This window comes from Pelodiscus sinensis, chromosome 1, assembly GCF_052426305.1.
Source record: "Pelodiscus sinensis isolate ZL-2025 chromosome 1, ASM5242630v1, whole genome shotgun sequence".
NCBI classification, from domain to species: Eukaryota; Metazoa; Chordata; order Testudines; family Trionychidae; genus Pelodiscus; species Pelodiscus sinensis.
In genome coordinates, this window is record NC_143052.1 from 211,235,769 (window position 1) to 211,255,524 (window position 19,756).

Sequence of the window (19,756 nt, forward strand, 5' to 3'; positions counted from 1 at the left end):
AAGGTTGACAGAATTGGGCTTGTTTAGTCTGGAAAAGAGAAGACAGAGAGGGGACATGATAGCAGTTTTCAGGTATCTAAAAGGGTGTCAGAAGGAGGAGGGGGGACTGTTCTCCTTGGCCTCTGAGGATAGGACAAGAAGCAATGGGCTTAAACTGCAACAAGGGAGGTTTAGGTTGGATATTAGGAAAAACTTCCTGTCAGGATGGTTAAACACTGGAATAAATTGCCTACGACGGTTGTGGAATCTCCATCACTGGAGATATTTATGAGCAGGCTAGTCAGACATCTATCAGGCATGATCTAGACCAGAGCTATTCAACTGTAGAAGCCCGGAGACCACAATGATACTAACAGGACATGCTGAGGGCAGCAGTTTAAGTGTGGTTGCATATATATGCAAATATATGCAAATAGCTTCTTTCACATTGATGGGCATGAATACAAAGCACGTCCCACAATATCCTGGTGCTCCCAGCACTTCCTCTCAGGGGGCTAGAAACGCCAACACCTTGTACCTGTCTGTTCCAGCCAGCCTGTCCACTTGTGTCTTTCAATGCTCACCTTGCCTAGAAGATGCATTGCTATGTTCAAAGGATCCCACGTTAGGTATGTCTAAGTGGGATAAAAGGGCTGGAGTTGTTGCCAGGATGGGCTGTGAGCTGGCTGCCAGAGCTGGAGCCACAGCTGATCCTGGGGGCGGGGGCGAATTTTGTGTCTCATCTGAAAGGATGGATGTAATATCAGCTATTCCTTATAAGAATGTTTAAGAGTCTCCGACAAAGAGGCACCAGCGTTTGTCAGGTTGGTATTTATAAACTTGCAGCAAAGGCACTGTGGAAAAGAGAGGTATTAATAGATTAGGGTGGGTGACTTTTGTGACTCATGTAAAGACTAAGCCAAAATGTGGGGTTTTTGTAATAGTCTTCTGGCTATTTGGGATCTTAAACAAGCTCTGCAAGCAAGTCCTGACCCAGGAGCAGCTGGGCAGCCATCACAGCCCTGGCCTCAGCCTCAGCCTTTCCCCAGGGCTGGCGCTGTGGCCAGGGCCATGTAGTGGCTGCCCAGCTGCTCCCAAGGCAGGGCTGTGCGGTGAGCGGCTGCCCCATGTGCTGGGGCTGGAGCCGGGGCTGTGGTGTGGCTGCTCCTGGGGCAGGGCCCTACTGGGGCAACTGCACTGCAGTCCCAGCCTCAGCCCCAGCCCTGGGGAAGGACTGAAGCTGAGATGAGGACCATGTGATGGCTGCCCAGCTGCTCCCAGGGCTAGGCCACGTGGCGGGCAGCTGCCCTTGTGCCAGAGCTGGAGTCAGGTGTCAGTTCCAGGCCCCGTACAGGGGTAGCCACCTGCCATGTGGCCCCACCCCGAGAGTACCTGAGCAGCTGTCATTTGGCCTTGGCCCCGCACTCTCCCACCAAGACTACCACCGTCTGTAGCTTCTGTTCCAGGTTGGAGAAAGGTGAGTGCTGCTGTGCTGCTCTGCTGATGAGGTGGGCAGGATTAAAATTCTTTGTGCTTGTCCACACAGGCATGCACCCGAAGTAAGTCAGTGTTCCTGCTAAGATTATCCATCCATGAGCAGAGTGAGTTTTGTCTTGTGCACCAATATTGAGGTCATGTACACTAGTTCAGATGTGTGCCACCTTGGCCCCCACCAATTACTAACACATATCTTAGATACATATATTATGGAAGAAAAAAATACTAAACCAAGGGATAATTAACACTGTGATATGGCTATTTTCTGCCCCTCTTCCCTTCCCTGGGCCAATAGGGAGCAGATGGAGGACACGGCATGAGGTAGACCCAAGGGGCTGGCTGGGTCCAATGTGAGGAGCCCATGGAAATGTTGTACTTAAAGAATTGCACAGGATCTTCTTCAGGCGGTAAGGCAAAATGCCACATTTATTGGTAATATAGAATTATTGTATTATATACACATAATATACTGTGCTCATGCACTCACACACACACACACACACACACACACACACACACACACACACACACACACACACACACACTCCATCTTGTCATTGCTTAGTTACCAATTTGTTACTTCCCTTAATTTCACTGGCCAGGTGAGTTAGATGGGGGAGGGAAAGTGAAGAGTTGGACTTTTGTCAGTCCGGACTGATGCACCAGTGTTGACAAAATGAGACCTGCGGTCCCATGCAAGGCCCCTCACATTTATAGGAGCTTCCCTCTCATGTAAATCTCTGCACTTTGGTTGTGTCAGTTAGTTCTTAATTAGATCTGAGGTGCTATTCCCAATGCTACCACATTCATCTTCAAAGAGGCTGTTTGATTCAAAAGAGGGTGCTTGCTTCTGACTCCAAGGCTGTCCATATATCTGATCCTTTCACAATGAGCCCACTTGACAGTATCTTGCTGTCCTTGCATTTGGCTCCTATTCACCTTTTCAACTGTTGCAACTGTTAATCCTTCCAAGTTTTTACCTTCCCTTGAGGGACAGAGAAGTCCACACCTCAGTCATTCACACCTCATTCATCAAGAGCAGAACCACTTTCAAGTCAAAGGGGTAAGATCTATTCTGCCTCTAGTACAGTGGTCTTCAACATGGATCGTGGCACCCCTAGGGGTCGATTGCCAAGGCCAGCTGGCCGGGCAGATGCCCTGCTTTGATCCAGCCCAGCTGGAGCGTGGCACAGCCTCAGCAGATTGAAAACTGTGGACCGTGAAGCTGTGCCATGCTCCAGCTGGGCTGGATCAAAGAGGGGTAGCTGCCCAGGTGGCTGCCCCTCTTTGTTAACTTGCTGGCTGGGCTGGGAGAAGAAGTGCATGGTACATCTTCCCTCTTGCCTCCTGCTCCAGGAGGGGGCTGGGCAGCTGGCACACATGACACACTGGGAACAGGGCTATGATGCACTGTTCCCAGTGGGCTGTGTGCAGGGTCTGAGAGCCACCTCCTTCAGTGACAGTGACAGTGGCCCTGGACTCTGCCTGTCCCAGTCTGAAGCCACTGCCTGCAGGCAAAGGGCTGGACTGGGCAAGGAAGAGACTCTGCCCCCTCCCCCTCCCTGAAGGTTGCAAGTCCCAGCACTGCTATCCTGCCAGTGAGTGTGCTGGGAGCACAGGGATGTGGGGGCAGTATGGAAGGGGACAGAGGGTGCACTGAGGGGCATGGGACGATGAGGGGATCAGGCTGGGCTGGGGAGAATCATGGGGCTGAGGGGAGTGAGGATGGAGCAGAAGAAAGATGTAAGACAGGGGGATTCAATTTTATTTTGCAGAAGCTGCTCTTTCATTTACTCCCCACTTTTTAGCTTCCTTCCCCAACTAGCTATTTGGCTGCATTATCACCCTTTCACCTTTTCTGTGTTACTGCCCCAACCCCCTCCTACCCCAAACACCCTCTCGTACCCCTACCCCACACCCTCTCCTGCCACTAAACTCTCTTCCAGACCCTGCACCCCCCTTCCCATCTAGATACTGAATCTTTCCCACTTGCTGGCAATCCTATCCCACACACTGAGCCCCACATTTTTGTTCCCACCGCAGAGCCTAAGGGGGTCCACAAAACCCACTAACTCTGGAACCCCAGAAAAGTAAATCTGGCCTACGGGAAGCCCTGAACCTCAGTCCTCCCTGCCCCTTCCCCTCATCCTGTCGGGGCTGGAGTGCCAGAAGAGTGAGGTGTCTCAGTTGGGGGTCACATTAGTGAGAGTTGGAGAGGTTTGGAGGAGTTTTTTTGCTTTTCACTTGTGTTGTCCACAACTGATTTTTCTGTGGGGGTATGTCTACACTACCCCGCTAGGTTAATGTATGCATACCGCACTTGCTAATGAAGCCCGGGATTTGAATTTCCCGGGCTTCATTAGCATAAGCGGGGAGCCGCCATTTTTAAATCCCCGCTGCTTCGAACCCCGTGTAGCGCGGCTACACGGGGCTCGAACTAGGTAGTTCGGACTAGGGTCCTATTCCGAACTACCGTTACTCCTCGTGAAACGAGGTGTACCGGTAGTTCGGAATAGGCACCCTAGTCCGAACTACCTAGTTCGAGCCCCGTGTAGCCGCGCTACACGGGGTTCGAAGCAGCGGGGATTTAAAAATGGCGGCTCCCCGCTTATGCTAATGAAGCCCGGGAAATTCAAATCCCGGGCTTCATTAGCAAGTGTGGTATGCATACATTACCCTCCTAGTTCGAACTAGGAGGGTAGTGTAGACATACCCTGGGTTAGTAGCCCCTGACCCAAAAAAGGTTTCCCACTTCTGCCATAAATAAAGAAAACATTGAAACCTTTTCTGTTGGACATGTTTTACTTTATTTAAAATGAAGTTTGATCAACTAAACATGAGAAAGTTAAAATGCTTAATCTGTTTAATAATTTAAATTAAACCATTCTCCCCAGCTGCAGCACTAGCAAAATGGCTTGGGTGTAATTATGTAATTAACTAGCCAATTAGCCCATCTTAAAACAGGATTTTCAGGTCTCTCCTACACATCCTATTCCCTTTCTATCTCTGTCTTTTCTCCTGAGCCTCCGGTCTCTCGCTCCATCTCTCTCTCTCCTCCTCCTCCTCCTGCTTCCCCCCCCCCTTTCTCAGCTCTCATCCGCCTCCTGCCTCTCTCTCTGTCTCTCTCTTCTCCCCCTCCCACTCTCTATTTCTCTTCTCCTCCTCCTGCGTCTCTCTCTTTCTCTCTCTCCACTCTCCTCCTCCTCCTCTCGGTCTCCTCCACTTTCCTCCTTTTGAATCTGGTGCCCTTTCCTGACATCAGCGACGCATGCTCTTCCAGGCCCCGCCCTCTGGCTGTGTACGTCACTGCCCCACCCCCCTTCGCCTCCCGCCATCGTGCTTGGCTGACTTCTGTGCTGCTCAGCCAGGCCGCCATGAGGGAGCAAGCGATGCAAATGGCCATGCTGCATGGGGACTGTGAAGCCCAAACGGCCGTTTGTGCCACTTGCTCCTGTGCGGCGGCCCAGCTGAGCGGTGCAGAAGTCAGCCCAGTGCCACAGCGGGAGACATTACAGAGGCAACAGCTCCACTCAGAGGCAACAGAAAACATTGTTACAGAGTTACAAAGTCAGCATTATGGAGCCACAGACGTTGGGCTTTTATATATATGATGATAATATACGCCGCTCAGAGGCAACAGTGCCTCCCAGAGGCAAGAGAAAATGTTACAGTGTTACAGAGTCTCAGACATTGGGCTACTTTGTGTAATTAATGCTGAGTTTTCATTAGCAACAGGTAGTCTGTGGAAAGGTTTGGAGAGGGCAGAGCTTCAAGGAAGGAGTGGGGTCTCAGCAAAGGGATGGGGTAGATTCTGGCTTGCCCTGACATTTAAAACATGATCTTGGATGTAAAAATGTTGGAGACCACCGTTCTAGTACAAAGACATTTTCTTTACCTTGATTATTCCTAAGAACCATAGCAGTATAAAAAGTTTTAATACAAAGTGTCTATATTATGAAAAGACCTAATACAAAGTTTCTATAAGACATTATGAAGCCTATACAGTTTCCATAAGACATTACAATACAAAGTTTCTATGAGGCATTATAAAATGACTAATACAAAGTTTCTATAAAACATTATAATACTATTCATCTACAGAAAGAGACCCATAGCCAGGTGAGGGAGAAGCTGCATCAACAGAGGTAAGTGTGACTCTTTCCTGAAGGCATCAGAGCACAGGTTTACAAGGCCTGTGTTAATAGCGCCCCCCCCCCCGCCTCACTGGGACACATGCATTCTTCCTACCAAGGAACTCCCAATCGCCCTCCTTCTCTCCAATATCTGACCACCTCACAAGTCACTAATGCATATGGCCTCACAACTGTACAGAGGGGAAACTGAGGCATAGGGAGGTTAAATGACTCACCCCCATACCATTGTCTGCAAAGTCCCATGGCAGCACCCTAAACAGTGGCCCATCCTTTTGATCAGTGCCCATTTCCCTGTGGAAGGATTAGGGACATGGGAATATTTTGATACGTAACCCTTTGGGCCGGGGCTGGCTTTTTGTTCTGGGCCTGTAGTGTTGGGCATCATGGGGCTCTGGTCCCTTGTTGTGGAGCTCCAGCAGTGCCCATAGCACAATGTTCTGTGACTAGCATGGCATCAATTACCACATCTATTCATTCTCCAGCATGGATTCAACAGAACCAGGTCCTGTGCCCTATGACCACGTCATACTATCCCAGTCCCTTCCAGCAAGGGGCAGCACTGCACACATATAAACTCCCTCCCTCCCCCATGATTTCTTTATTCCATTTCTGTCTTGGAAACATTCATGACAGAAAAACATCTCAGCAAAGAAGGCGTGTGTTACTGCTGCACACGCACTAGTAGTCTGATTAACAACAGTCTTGGGTCTTTGGTCTCACCCTTTTCTCCCCTCCCCACACAGCTTTGTGTTCTTTGGCTGTATGTACACATCCTACCTGCAGGAAGTCACAGTGACGAGTGCATGAAACAGACTACTGAATCCTTTTTCTTCTAGACATCTGAGTTTGAACTAATTATTGGTGAAATTATGTTATTGAGTGATGTTTCAAGCAAAAGTTATTACTACTTTAGAGCTCACTAGTGTTCATCTTTAAACATTTTCCAAAACAATACTCTGGAAAAGAGACCTCTATCCCCTCACTCTCATACAAATAATAAAATACAATTTAAAAACAACAACAAATAAATAAATAATAGTGAAAATTTATAATCAAAGTTTTCCTGTTAGAGTACACCTACATGGCAACATTATTTGGAAATAACTAGTGTTATTTTGAAATAACTTAGTTCATGTCTACACAGCAGGCAGTTATTTTGAAATAATGTTGAAATATTGTCAAGTGGAGGGCTTCTTACTCCAACTCCTATAACCCTCAATGTAGGAGGAGTAAGGGAAGTCAAAGGAAGAGCGCTCTATTAGTGTGGTTTATTTTGAGTTAAGCCCTGCAATGTAGATGTTTTCCTAGAGCTCAACTTTTTCCTGTAGTATCTCCGCATGTCAATCTTATGCATCTATAATAGTAGAGCAGAGAGAGGAATCTAATCTATTTTCCTTAGGCCTAGTCTGGAAAAAGTAAAGCTCATATACACCATTTCTGAAAAGGCTGAAATGGTGGTTAGCATGCAGTAACAGGAGGTTCATCTGACAGTGTCTCTCTTCATTACTATAAGTGATGCCCAGCTTTTCTTTCTAATGTGTTTCTAGGGTAGATTTAACCACAACATTAAATATATTTAGGTCTTTATGTGTATATTGACCAATACAAATATCTGTCCCTCCTCTCCTTCCTCCCACCATCTCTCAGTATAAGTATACTGAATACTTGTGAGTGCAAGCTTAGTATTTGCCATGACCATTAGTGAGTACTAAATTTGGTTGCTTTCATGTTGACATAGGCCCCAGTCCTGCAATCAGACACCTTCCCCATATACACTTGAATAAAATGGGCTGATGCTCTGAAGAAATGCCTGCAAAAATCTAATTTCAGAACTGGAGCCTAATGGTATGTCTACTCTACAGAATTTTTCCGGAAAAACGGCCATTTTTTCTGGAAAAGTTACACTTATGTCCACACTGCTATTGTGTTCTTTCGACAGAAAGAAGCTTGCAGTCTAGATCTGCTAAAAGAGAACACAAATAGGATACAGCAGTGGAGAGAATTTAGAATGAAATGGAATCAAATATGGAAAATGTCAGTATTTTCCCACTTCCAATTATGATTTCTTGCAGGGGTGAGGTTATAAATCAGAATTATTGTAGTTCAATCAACAGAATACATCTTGTCAAATTCTAATATTTGATACTGATACAAACAATACCATTATAATATATCTTACGGCATGGCTAGCAGCTGTCTGAAGATGATGACCAGAAAGAGTAATGCTGTATTTACTTATAGTCCCTCAACGGGGTTGATGTTGAAAATATCTTTTGGGGAAAAACAAAGTAGCTCTCTTTGTTTGTTTGTTTTGTTTTAAGGTGTGAATTTTTAGGAGGGAGTGATTGAGAATCTGTTTTGTATGCAAAGTTATGTTAGAATCTGTCATTTAACATATACATAAGTTTGGTAAAAAATCATGGGCTAAATTTTTCAAATCCAACTGCCTACAATTACTAGGCACCTAAGTAGGTAGCCTGGTTTTACTAAGTTTGATAATTTTGTCCATGCCTCTTTCATTTTTAATGGTTCCGAAGCATTCACATCTCTGTAGTGTGAAATCCTTCTGGTATATTGAAGTTGAATACCACATATCTTTTCAGTTTTGGGGAGGAAGAGAGTAGGATACATCCATTATGGGCACTGTTTGTTTGTTTTTATTCTTCTATGATGACTTTAGTCTAATGTGACAAATGAATTGCCGCATTTTCTCATTTAAATGTAGAGATGGCAACTCAAGGGGAACAAGAGGCACAAGAGATTGTGTAAGATGACAGACTTGTAAACCAGCTATTTAAAGTGGAAGCTAAGTGTCTCCAGTTTCCCGAAAGAGAGGGACCAATCTTCCAAGGTGCTTGAATGTTTCCTGTTGGTATCAAAGTACCGTCAACTGGCAATGAAATCTATGAATGTTAAGATTATTCAGTCCCTTGAAAGTTTGGTACTATGGGCTCCATGATGTGTGCATTTTGCCTTCCTCTGTGAATTATATGGTGTCATGCACTCTTTCCTTCATTATAATTTAGACCTATCGTTCCTATCAGACAAAATCTGCTTTTGAATTGGAATAATTCATTTAAGGGGGAAAATAGTCCTTTCGATGTGAATAAATTGTACTTTTTGTTCCCTCTTGTTATAGGGTACTAGGAAAGCAGCAAGGCATAACCATTATCTCATATTGTTTCTCTAGCATAGGCAAAACAACCCCTGATTCGAAAGCAGGGCTCAATGTCCTAATTCATAAATGGCTATATCTGAGAACACTATATTTTGTTCTTGGCTGTCACAAAGAAGAGACAAATCAGATAATGTAGTTAAAATATCCTTTCCAAAAATGAAGGCCTGAAAAAAGCAGGGAGAATATTGGCATTCTAAGTCCTTTTCTATGCTCCAAAATTTTGTTCAGAACTGTTATGTTGACACACAATAAATGCTATATTAACCCACCTCCACATCCAAGAGAATTGCTGGGCTCCTGGGCAAGGTGGGGGTGCAGGGGAGAGGGGGGAGGGACTGGCTCTATGCTCTCAGAAGGGGCAGGTCCTTGGGCAGAAGGGGCAGGGCTGGGAAAGCCAGCTCTCAGTGTCGCCTAGAGCATGCTGTGCTGTGACCCACAACCCCATAGTGCCACCTGGAGTGTGCCGCACTGTGCTCTGATGGTGATTTTAAAGGGCCAGGGCTCTAGCTGCTGCCACACTAGCAGCAGCAGTGGCCAAGAGCCACCCTTTTGAATTGTCAGACCCTGCGGCAATTGCCCCTTTTGGTCCCTCCTCCCTATCAGCAGTCTGTGCACACTACACACTATAGTCATTTACCAGGCATCTCCTCTCCTGACGCTTGCTCTCTAGTGAGCAATGGCTGAAATTGGTTAGACATCTCTGGAATGACCAACAGTTTCTGTCTGCCGGACCCACAGGGTGACCTCTCCAGGAGCTCCACATCATCAGCTCCAGGTTAGGCCCTCCTTCTGCCAGCTCCCAGCCCGCTAAAGTATCCACAGGGCTTTTGGCAGGGAAGGTGGCATCATCTCTGAGGATAGCATCCAGCTTCCTGCAGAACCATGAGATCTGAGGTACAGCATGGTTTGCTTCCCTCACCTTATGTTATGCCTGCCTCAGCTCCTTTATCTTCCCTTGCACTGCAACATGTCTTGATCACACATAGCTGAGGCTGCGCAGCCACCTCTCACTATCTCCTGAGCAGATCCAGCAGCTGCCTGGTGATCCATACAGGAGAGCATTTGCTGCGACAAGCCATACTGTAACATCTCAGAGGGTGGAGTGGATGGTTGTCTACTTGGCTGCAAAGCAGTGGAGTTCAAACTGGTGACCAGAGAAGTCAGGATGAGCACTGTGGGGCCAACTGGTGTCTACACTAGCACTGTGTTGACAAAAATTTTGCACAAGAAGTGTTATGTCTCTCATCAAGTGGTTTTATTTTGTTGCCAAAACTGGGCATTTTTGCCACCTCAAGTCATATCACAGTGTGTACACAGTCACTGTTTTGTCAGCAAAAGTTGCCTTTCATCAATAAAACTCTGTAGTGTAGATGAGGCTTAATTGTCCTTGTTGACAATCCAACTTGAGCAGGGATCTCCTAATAAGATACATATCATAGCATTTTGGTTTTGTGTGTAAACCTTCTTTAAAACAAAGAACATTAAACAATAGGTTTCATGTTTTTTAACATGAATTTTTAACATCTGCAGGTATGTTTTGCTTATGTTAGCAACTTTTGATGCATAGTTGGAGTTTCCTAGACTAAGAATGGAAAAAGAGCACAACATTGTATATATTATCTGTCACACTTGATCAGGAGCAGCTGTAAGCACAAAATAACAAATTAAACAAGTATCACAATTTTTGCACCCTGGGGAAGTGCAGAACAAAGTCATGCAGTGATTACACTTCCATCAGCATGCCATTAACAACTCCAGATGGCAGCACTTTAGCTGCAAAAATTGCCAGGTGTAGCAAGGAGGCTAAAAATAGCTAAACAACAAGGCATGACCTGATGACAGTCTAATTCACAAAATGGGTGCATATGAATAGATAACAGGAGTATTGAGCTGACTGGAAAAGAGGTGGGGAGGGAGTGGGAGGAGAGAGAGCAAGAGAGAGAGAGAGTGAGCCATAAACAAGTGCATATAAATGTAACATTTTAAAAGATGAACATGTACAAAGTTTATTCTAGCCTCACATTAGCCATATGGAAAATGTGAACCCCCCTCCATACTCCATAATGTTTGTTTGTATAAGGTAGCAGCAGCTTTGCTTCTTTCAGTAATGGCTCTGATCCTTTCTAGCATCATCAGCATTTAGACTAATTGCTAGCCTGGTTGGGTAGCAAAAGGTTGTTTACACCTGCCTTTTAGCAGGCAGGATTGATTTTTTTTTTAAGTGGGGTATTGAAATTTCACTACTTGCAACAAAAATAAAGGAAGGAACAAACAAAGATCTTTGCTTTATTGCCTGCAAAATGCAATATGTATGTAATGTAAAGCATAATTGTCCATGTAACAGAATTGTATTTACTTCGTCATTTTGTAAGCGCTAATAATCTTAGTATCTATAGACCAAATCCAAAGCCCACTGAAGTTCATGGGTACCCATTGATTTCAGTGGCTTATTAATTGGTCCCTCATGCTGTTATTCAAAATCTGAACAAATACAAGGCCTGGTTCCTGCTCACATTAAAACACATGCAGGTTCTACCACGAGAGGTAGGCTACCAGTGGGAGCATAGGGGTGGGAAGTTGTGACCCCACCCCAGGCTTTGCCTCACTCCCTCCCTTCTTGTAGCCCCCTTGACTTTGCAACTGCTGTCTCCACTGCTGGCCCTATGTTGGGGTCCCAGCCACCGGCCCCTTGCTTGGAGGCTCCACTGCCAGCCCCAGGCTCCCAGCTGCCAGCCATGGTGTCTCCTGGTGTTCTAGTCACTGGCCCCAGAGCTCTGCTCCTAGGCCCAGCCTGGGGCTCCACAGCTGCCAACGGGTGTGAGGGGCATGGACAGAGGTAAGGGAGGGCACAGCTCAGCACCCCATCCTACATTTTTTCTAGCATCACTGAGTGAAGGAATAAGTTTCAGCTGATAATTTTACTCCTAAAATTTGAAGTTATTTTATTTAACTTTATTTGTGCTTATTTGCAGCTCAGAACAGTACACTTGTAGGTGGCTAGGCTCATAAATTCTAACAGAAATGCACTGTTGGGAGGGTTATAGATAATTAAATCACTGCAAGAAACTTGTTAATACAGAACTGTAAATATACATCATGATGTGGTTTCCGTGTCTTTCATTTAAGAGAAGGCTGCATGTCTCAGGTATGTCACTAAATAGGGCATACAAGTCTGGCATTCTAGATAGCTTTAGAGGAACTGACTTGGCTAACTTACCTGCAACAATTACCCAGCATTCAATTCAATGTTCAATATTTAAAGTTAACAATTCAGACTTGTTTCATTTCTGTGCACCTCTAAAGTTCCAGAAGAGAATGGAAGCAAAACTGCTAATCTACAGTACCACCGAAAACCTTTGCACGTGCTTTTCTAGTCTAAATATTTGATGAATGTACGAGAGGTATCCCAAGTGACTGACTGTCTTGTAAACAGTGTAGTCAAAGGGTCCAGCCTTGCAAGGTTCTAAGCCTTTCCATGAAAGGGGTAAGCACCATTAATTCTAACTGCATTCTCCGGAAGTTGAGGACTCTCCAGAGGCTTTTTGCATGCAGCCAAATGTAATATATACTTCTAGGGACAGTGATTTTTAGGGCATGCTTACAAGACAGGGGACTGTCTAAGGAAAGCAATGACTGACAAACATTTGGGGTCAGAGGTGCTGTGATCAAAAGGATGCAATTCTGAGATGTTTCAATAGGAGAACCTAATAGGAATAGAAAAGTTTATATTAACTCTGTATTTGGCACTGGCGGATCTACTGCTGGAACATGATTTACAGTCCAGAGGGCTGCAGTTCCAGAAGGGTGTAGGTTTAAATTGGAGATGGTTCGGAGAAGAGTCATGAGAATGACTATAGGGTTGGAACACATGTTGATAGTGATAGACTCAAGGAACAAAATCTATTTAGCCAGAAAAAGAGAAGGTTAAGGGGTGATTTGATCACCGCCTAGAAGTAGCTATACGAGGAACAAATATTTGCAGAGTCCATTGGATGGTTAGAGGCAACCACCATGGGCTCTGCACTTGAGGGAAGCAGTGGAATGGGGCAGAGCATGGGTCGGGGCTTGAGAGAAATGTGGATTGGGATGTGGAGGAGGGTCAGGAAGAGGCAGTTGGGGGCGAAGCCTGGGGTGGATGTGGGAGTTATTCTGGACCCCACACCACTTAGGGACATCACTGAATATTTGATAATGAGCTCTTTAGTCTAATAAAAAAGGAATAATGAGGAATAAAGGAATAATGACTGGAAACTAGAGCTAGATGAATTCAGATGGGAAATAAGGCATACTTTTCTTTTCTTAAGTACTGAGGGTAACTAACCACTGGAAGAATTTAACAAGTATTATGGTGGATTCTCAATTATTAGCAACATTTAAATCAAGATGTTGGATATTTTTCTAAAAATATGCTGTAGTTATTATTTAAGAAAGTTCTATGGCCATTAGACACGAGGTCAGATTAGATCAAGCCTCTTTTCTGGAATATATGAATCTTTCCTCACTTCTTTGCAAGACCAAGAGGGCTTAGGTAGATCAAACAAGCAGCCATACTTTGACAGCTCACCCAGACTGACCTTTGGACCCTTTGAAATTCACTCATTGATGATTCTAAGGTACTGACACTTTGTTGATTAAAAGAAAATATATGAGCAAATAGTCTGCCTTTACTGCAACATTAATTTTATTTCTATTTCGACATATATAGGTAATATACTTTTAACATACAATGATTTAAATAAAAATATGTCATCTTTATTCACTATCTTCTGCCTTTTGAGTTCATTAATCCATCTGGCTATCACAAGACACAAACAAATGTGATGTCTCTTAAAAACCCCTATCTCTGAGTCAATGTCCTAGAAAATGTAGAATAGTGATAGAGATGTAGCCGTGTTAGTCTGGTGTAGCTGAAACAAAATACAGGACTATGTAGCACTTTAAAGACTAACAAGATGGTTTATTAGATGATGAGCTTTCATGGACCAGACTCACTTCCTCAGATCAAATAATGGAAGAAAATAGTCACAACCATATATACCAAAGGATACAATTTTAAAAAAATGAACACACATGAAACGGACAAATCACATTACAGAACAGAAGGGGGGGGGGGGGGGGGGGGGGGGGGGGGGGGGGGGGGGGGGGGGGGGGGGGGGGGGGGGGGGGGGGGGGGGGGGGGGGGGGGGGGGGGGGGGGGGGGGGGGGGGGGGGGGGGGGGGGGGGGGGGGGGGGGGGGGGGGGGGGGGGGGGGGGGGGGGGGGGGGGGGGGGGGGGGGGGGGGGGGGGGGGGGGGGGGGGGGGGGGGGGGGGGGGGGGGGGGGGGGGGGGGGGGGGGGGGGGGGGGGGGGGGGGGGGGGGGGGGGGGGGGGGGGGGGGGGGGGGGGGGGGGGGGGGGGGGGGGGGGGGGGGGGGGGGGGGGGGTAGGGGGGGGGGGGGGGGGGGGGGGAGAGGGGGGGAAGGAAGGTGAATGCCAGTGAGTTAATGATATTAGAGGTGGGGAAGGGGAAATGTCTGTGAGTTAATAGTATTAGAGGTGATAATTGGGGAAGCTATCTTTGTAATGGGTAAGATAGTTGGAGTCTTTGTTAATTCCCCTGCAGAGAGTGTCGAATTTTAGCATGAATGCCAGTTCAGAGGATTCCCTTTCAAGTGCAGATTTGAATGTCTTCTGAAGTAGGATGCAGGTTAGCAGGTCATTCAGACAGTGTCCTTTCTGGTTGAAATGACAAGCAACTGTTTTTTCTTTGTGATCCTGTCTAATGTCTGTTTTGTGGGCATTGATTCTTTGGCGAAGTGTCTGAGACGTTTGTCCAATGTACATAGCAGACGGACACTTTCGGCACATGATAGCATAGATTATATTTCTGGATGCGCAGGAATATGTATTCTTGATCTTATAACTCACTTGGTTAGGCCCAATAATGGTGTCAGCAGAGTGAATATGTGGACAAAGCTGGCAGCGGGGTTTGTTGCAAGGGAAAGTACCAGGGTTGGTATTAGTGTGGTATGTCCTGTGGTTGTTGGTAAGAATCATCTTGAGGTTAGGTGGTTGTCTATAGGAGACTATGAGTCTGTCTCCCAGAGCTTCTTGGAGTTTAGTGTCCTGTTCCAGTATAGGCTGTAATCTATTGATAATGTGTTGGACAGGTATAAGTTGGGAGCTGTAGATGATGACAAGGGGTATTCTATTGATTCGCCAAAGAATCAATGCCCACAAAACAGACATTAGACAGGATCACAAAGAAAAAACAGTTGCTTGTCATTTCAACCAGAAAGGACACTGTCTGAATGACCTGCTAACCTGCATCCTACTTCAGAAGACATTCAAATCTGCACTTGAAAGGGAATCCTCTGAACTGGCATTCATGCTAAAATTCGACACTCTCCGCAGGGGAATTAACAAAGACTCCAACTATCTTACCCATTACAAAGATAGCTTCCCCAATTATCACCTCTAATACTATTAACTCACAGACATTTCCCCTTCCCCACCTCTAATATCATTAACTCACTGGCATTCACCTTCCTTCCCCCCTCCTCCCCCGTACATCCCCTTCTGTTCTGTAATGTGATTTGTCCTTTTCATGTGTGTTCATTTTTTTAAAATTGTATCCTTTGGTATATATGGTTGTGACTATTTTCTTCCATTATTTGATCTGAGGAAGTGGGTCTGGTCCACGAAAGCTCATCATCTAATAAACCATCTTGTTAGTCTTTAAAGTGCTACATAGTCCTGTATTTTGTTCTAGAAAATGTAGATTTTATTGGCATATAGTACTCACAGCTTCACTGGATAAAGACTTTCTACAGTCTGCAATGGCATTTTTAAAGTGTTAGCCACCTTTCCTTGTCTGCATCCACAGGCTTAGATCTGGGAAGACTTTTATGGTTTCTTTTCTGGAAGTCAATGCATCTTTTCTTCTGCAGAGCATATGGAGTCATACGCTTTATTACCTTGTCTCCCTCAGAAAAGACAATTGTGATAATCTAGTTTAGCCCCCTGTACATCATAGGCCACAGAACCTCACCTCCTCCCTCCTGTAATAAACCTTTAACTTCTGACTGTGCTACTGAAGTCCTCAGATAATTTAAAGACTTCAAATTACAGGGATTCCATCATTTCTTCATGTTTAAACCAGCATGTGATTTGCACTCCATGCTGCAGAGGAAGACAATCCCCATTCTTGCTCACCAGGCCCGCTGCCAAGCTGACCTGGGAGGAAATTCCTTCCTGACACCTAATAAGGCTATCAGTTAGATCCTGAGCAAATCAGCAATACCCACCAGCTAGACACCTGGAAAATAATTGTCTATACTAACTCTGGGCAAGTCTACACTAGGAAATTATTTCAAAATAAGTTATTTTGAAATAACTCCCCAAATAACTATTTTGAAATAGCGTATCCACACTACAGGGAAGTCTCGAAATTAGTCCAATGGAAGGCTTCCTTAATGTGGATGTGCTACTTCAACTTAGAGCCCCTGGAAGCACTGGGGAGTAATTACTTCAAAATAGCAGCAGCTGAGCATCCACACTATCCCTATTTTGAAATAAGCGTTATTCCTTGTGGAAAGAAGAAGTTATTTCAAAATAAGCAGCCCCTTATTTTGAAATAAAGGGCTTGGTAGTGTTGATGCTCCACTTGTTGTGGGCTTAGAGCCCTCCCCATCTAATGTCTCATCTCCAGCCACTGGGAATATTTGCTACTAGTAGTCACAAATGGGCTACCAGCCATTTCAGGCAGCCTCATCATATCCCCACCCTCCGCCCCGCATACACTTACCAAGCCAAGTCTTGAAACAAGTTAGGTTTTTTGCCCCAACTGCTTCCCATGAAAGACTATTCCAGAGCTTTGTTTCTTCGATGCTTAAAACTTTGTCTAATTTCAAGACAAAACTTGTTGATGCCCATATCTCCCCTTAGCCTTTGCTTTCTTAGCCAAATGAGACACGTTTCCTGAGTCTCCTCTAATAAAGTAGGTTTTCCAGTGTGACACAGCTGTAAAAAGGCTAATGCAATTCTGGGTTACATTATGGTTAGACTAAAAGAGGATCATGCTAGTAGCCCTTCTCTGCACTTGTTTCAGTCTGAATTAATCTTTCTTAAATATGGGTGATCAAAATTACACACATTATTCCAGAGGAGATCTCACTTGTGCCTTGTACCATGTTATTAATACTTCTCTGTCTATACTGGAGAAACTCACATAATGTATTCTAGAATTGCATTAGCCTATTTCACAGTTTCCTTACATTGATCACTGGATGACTGAGCCACCATCCAATACACCCAGGTCTTCATCGTGATCTGTCACTTCCAACTGATGGGTCCCCAGTTTATAGCAAAAATTCTTGTTAGTTGGTGAGTGCATGACTCTGCACTATTAAATTTCATCTCATTTCTACCACTCCAATTTTTAAGGTCCCCCTGCTCTCGTATGATACTGGGCTTGCATTTTCATGAGAATGGCTATACTGAATCAGACCAGTCATCCATCCAGCCCTGTATTCTGTCTTCCGAAAATGGCCAGTGCCAAGTGTTGCAGAGTGAGTGAACAGAATAGGCAATCAGGTGTAGCCTGCAGCCTGAGCCTAAGTTAATTGACATGGACCAGCTATACATATCCTGTAGGGCAGTGGTGCTCAACCTTTTTTCATTCGCAACCCCCGGAGCTGGGAAAATTTTTGTTCAGCAAAAAAAAAAAAAAAAAAAAAAAAGCGCCAGAACATTTTGTTGCAGCCCTTTAATTTAAAGCGCCGGTCCGCTCCCCTGCCACTCACCCCACCCCCGCCATGTGCATCAGGTGCTGAGCCAGGAACAGAAAATACTGTCTGGCCTGGATCAAAGCACTGTGACCCCCCAGGGGAAACAGGGGGCTGCAGGGACATGCCGCTTTTACTGACTTAAGAAAAGAGAATCATAGAATCATAGAACCATAGAGCTGGAAGAGACCTCAGAAGGTCATGAAATCCAGCCCCCGGCTCTAGACAGGACCAATCCCAACTAAATCAACCCGGCCAGGGCTTTGTCAAGCTGAGACTTAAACACCTCTAGGGATGGAGACTCCACTAATTCCCTAGGTAACCCATTCCAGTGCTTCACCAGCCTTCTAATGAAATAGTTTTTCCTAATATCCAACCTGGACCTCTCCCACCACAACTTGAGACCATTGCTCCTTGTTCTGCCATCTGCCACTACTGGGAACAGCCTTTCTCCAGCCTCTTTGGAACCTCTCTTCAGGAAGTTGAAGGCTGCTATCAAATCCCCCCTCACTGTACGCTTCTGCAGACTAAACAGACCCAATTCCCTCAGCCTCTTCTCATAAGTCATATGCTCCAACCCCCTAATCATTTTGGTAGCCCTCCGCTGGACCTTCTCCAATGCGTCCACATCCTTTTTGTAGTGGTGGCCCCAGAACTGGACACAATACTCCAGATGTGGCCTCACCAAAGCTGAATAAAGGGGAATAATGAGATCTCTGGATCTGCTGGCAATGCTCCTCTTAATGCAACCTAATATGCCATTAGCATTCTTGGCTACACGGGCACACTGTTGACTCATATCCAGCTTCTCATCCACTGTAACCCCGAGGTCCTTTTCTGCAGAACTACTACTTAACTGGTTGGTCCCCAGCTTGTAACTATGCTTGGGATTCTTCCGTCCCAAGTGCAGGACTCTGAACTTGTCCTTGTTGAACCGCAGCAGATTTCTTGTGGCCCAATCCTCCAATTTGTCTAAGTCACTCTGGACCCTATCTCTGCCCTCAAGCATATCTATCTCTCCCCCTAGCTTAGCGTCATCCGCAAACTTGCTGAGGGTGCAATCCATCCCCTCATCTAGGTCATTAATAAAGATATTGAACAAAACCGGTCCTAGAACCGAACCTTGGGGCACTCTGCTGGAAACCGACCGCCATCCTGACATCGAGCCATTGATCACTACCCGCTGGGCCCAGCTATCTAGCCATCTTTCTATCCATCTTACCGTCCATTTAGCCACTCCATATTCCCTTAACTTGCTGGCAATAATATTGTGGTAGACCATATCAAAAGCCTTGCTAAAGTCAAGGTATATCACATCCACTGACTTTTCCACATCCACAGAGCCGGTTACCTCATCATAGAAGCTAATCAGATTGATCAGGCACGACTTGCCCTTTGTGAATCCATGCTGACTATTCCTAATCACTTTCCTCTTTTCCAAGTGCCTCAAAATGAATTCCTTAAGGATCCCTTCCATGATTTTTCAGGAACCAAAGTAAGACTGACAGGCCTATAGTTCCCTTTTTTGAAGATGGGCACTACATTTGACTTTCATCAATCATCCGGGATTTCTCCCGATCTCCACGACTTTTCAAAGAGAATGGCCAAAGGGTCCTCAATGACATTTGCCAACTCCCTCAGTACCCTCGGATGCATTAAATCCAGACCCATGGATTTGTGTACGTTTAGCTTTTCTAAATAGTTCCTAACCTGTTCTTTACCCACCAAGGACTGTCCGTCTTCATCCCATCTTGTGTCACTTAGCGCATTAGTCTGGGAGCCCACCTTGTCCATGAATACAGAGGCAAAGAAAGCATTGAGTACTTCAGCTTTCCCCACATCATCTGTCACTAGGTTACCTCCTTCATCCATTAGGGGCCGCACACCCTCTCTGATCACCACCTTCTTGCTAACATGCCTGTAGAAACCTTTCTTGTTATCCTTCACATCCTTAGCCCGTCGCAATTCTATTTGCGCTTTCGCCTTCCTGATAACCCCCCGGCATTCTTGAGCCGTCATTTAAACCCCATTTAAACCCCTTTCTCATCATTTGTCTGAGTTTCCACTTTTTGTAAGCTTCCTTTTTGTGCTTAAGTTCACCAAGGATTTCCCCTGTAAGCCAATCCGGTTTCCTACCATGTTTGCCTCTCTTGCTATGCGTCGGGATGGTTTCTTTCTGTGCCTT

The 19,756-nt window shown here is 45.4% G+C and overlaps 1 long non-coding RNA gene across 1 annotated transcript; it reads left to right on the forward strand.

Moving 5' to 3' along the window:
- Positions 1-1,775: 1,775 nt before the first annotated feature.
- Positions 1,776-6,619, forward strand: LOC149525702 (uncharacterized). Its single transcript, XR_016348761.1, has 3 exons — positions 1,776-1,883; positions 5,578-5,621; positions 6,374-6,619. It is a non-coding gene; the product is annotated as an uncharacterized LOC149525702 (long non-coding RNA).
- Positions 6,620-19,756: the final 13,137 nt, after the last annotated feature.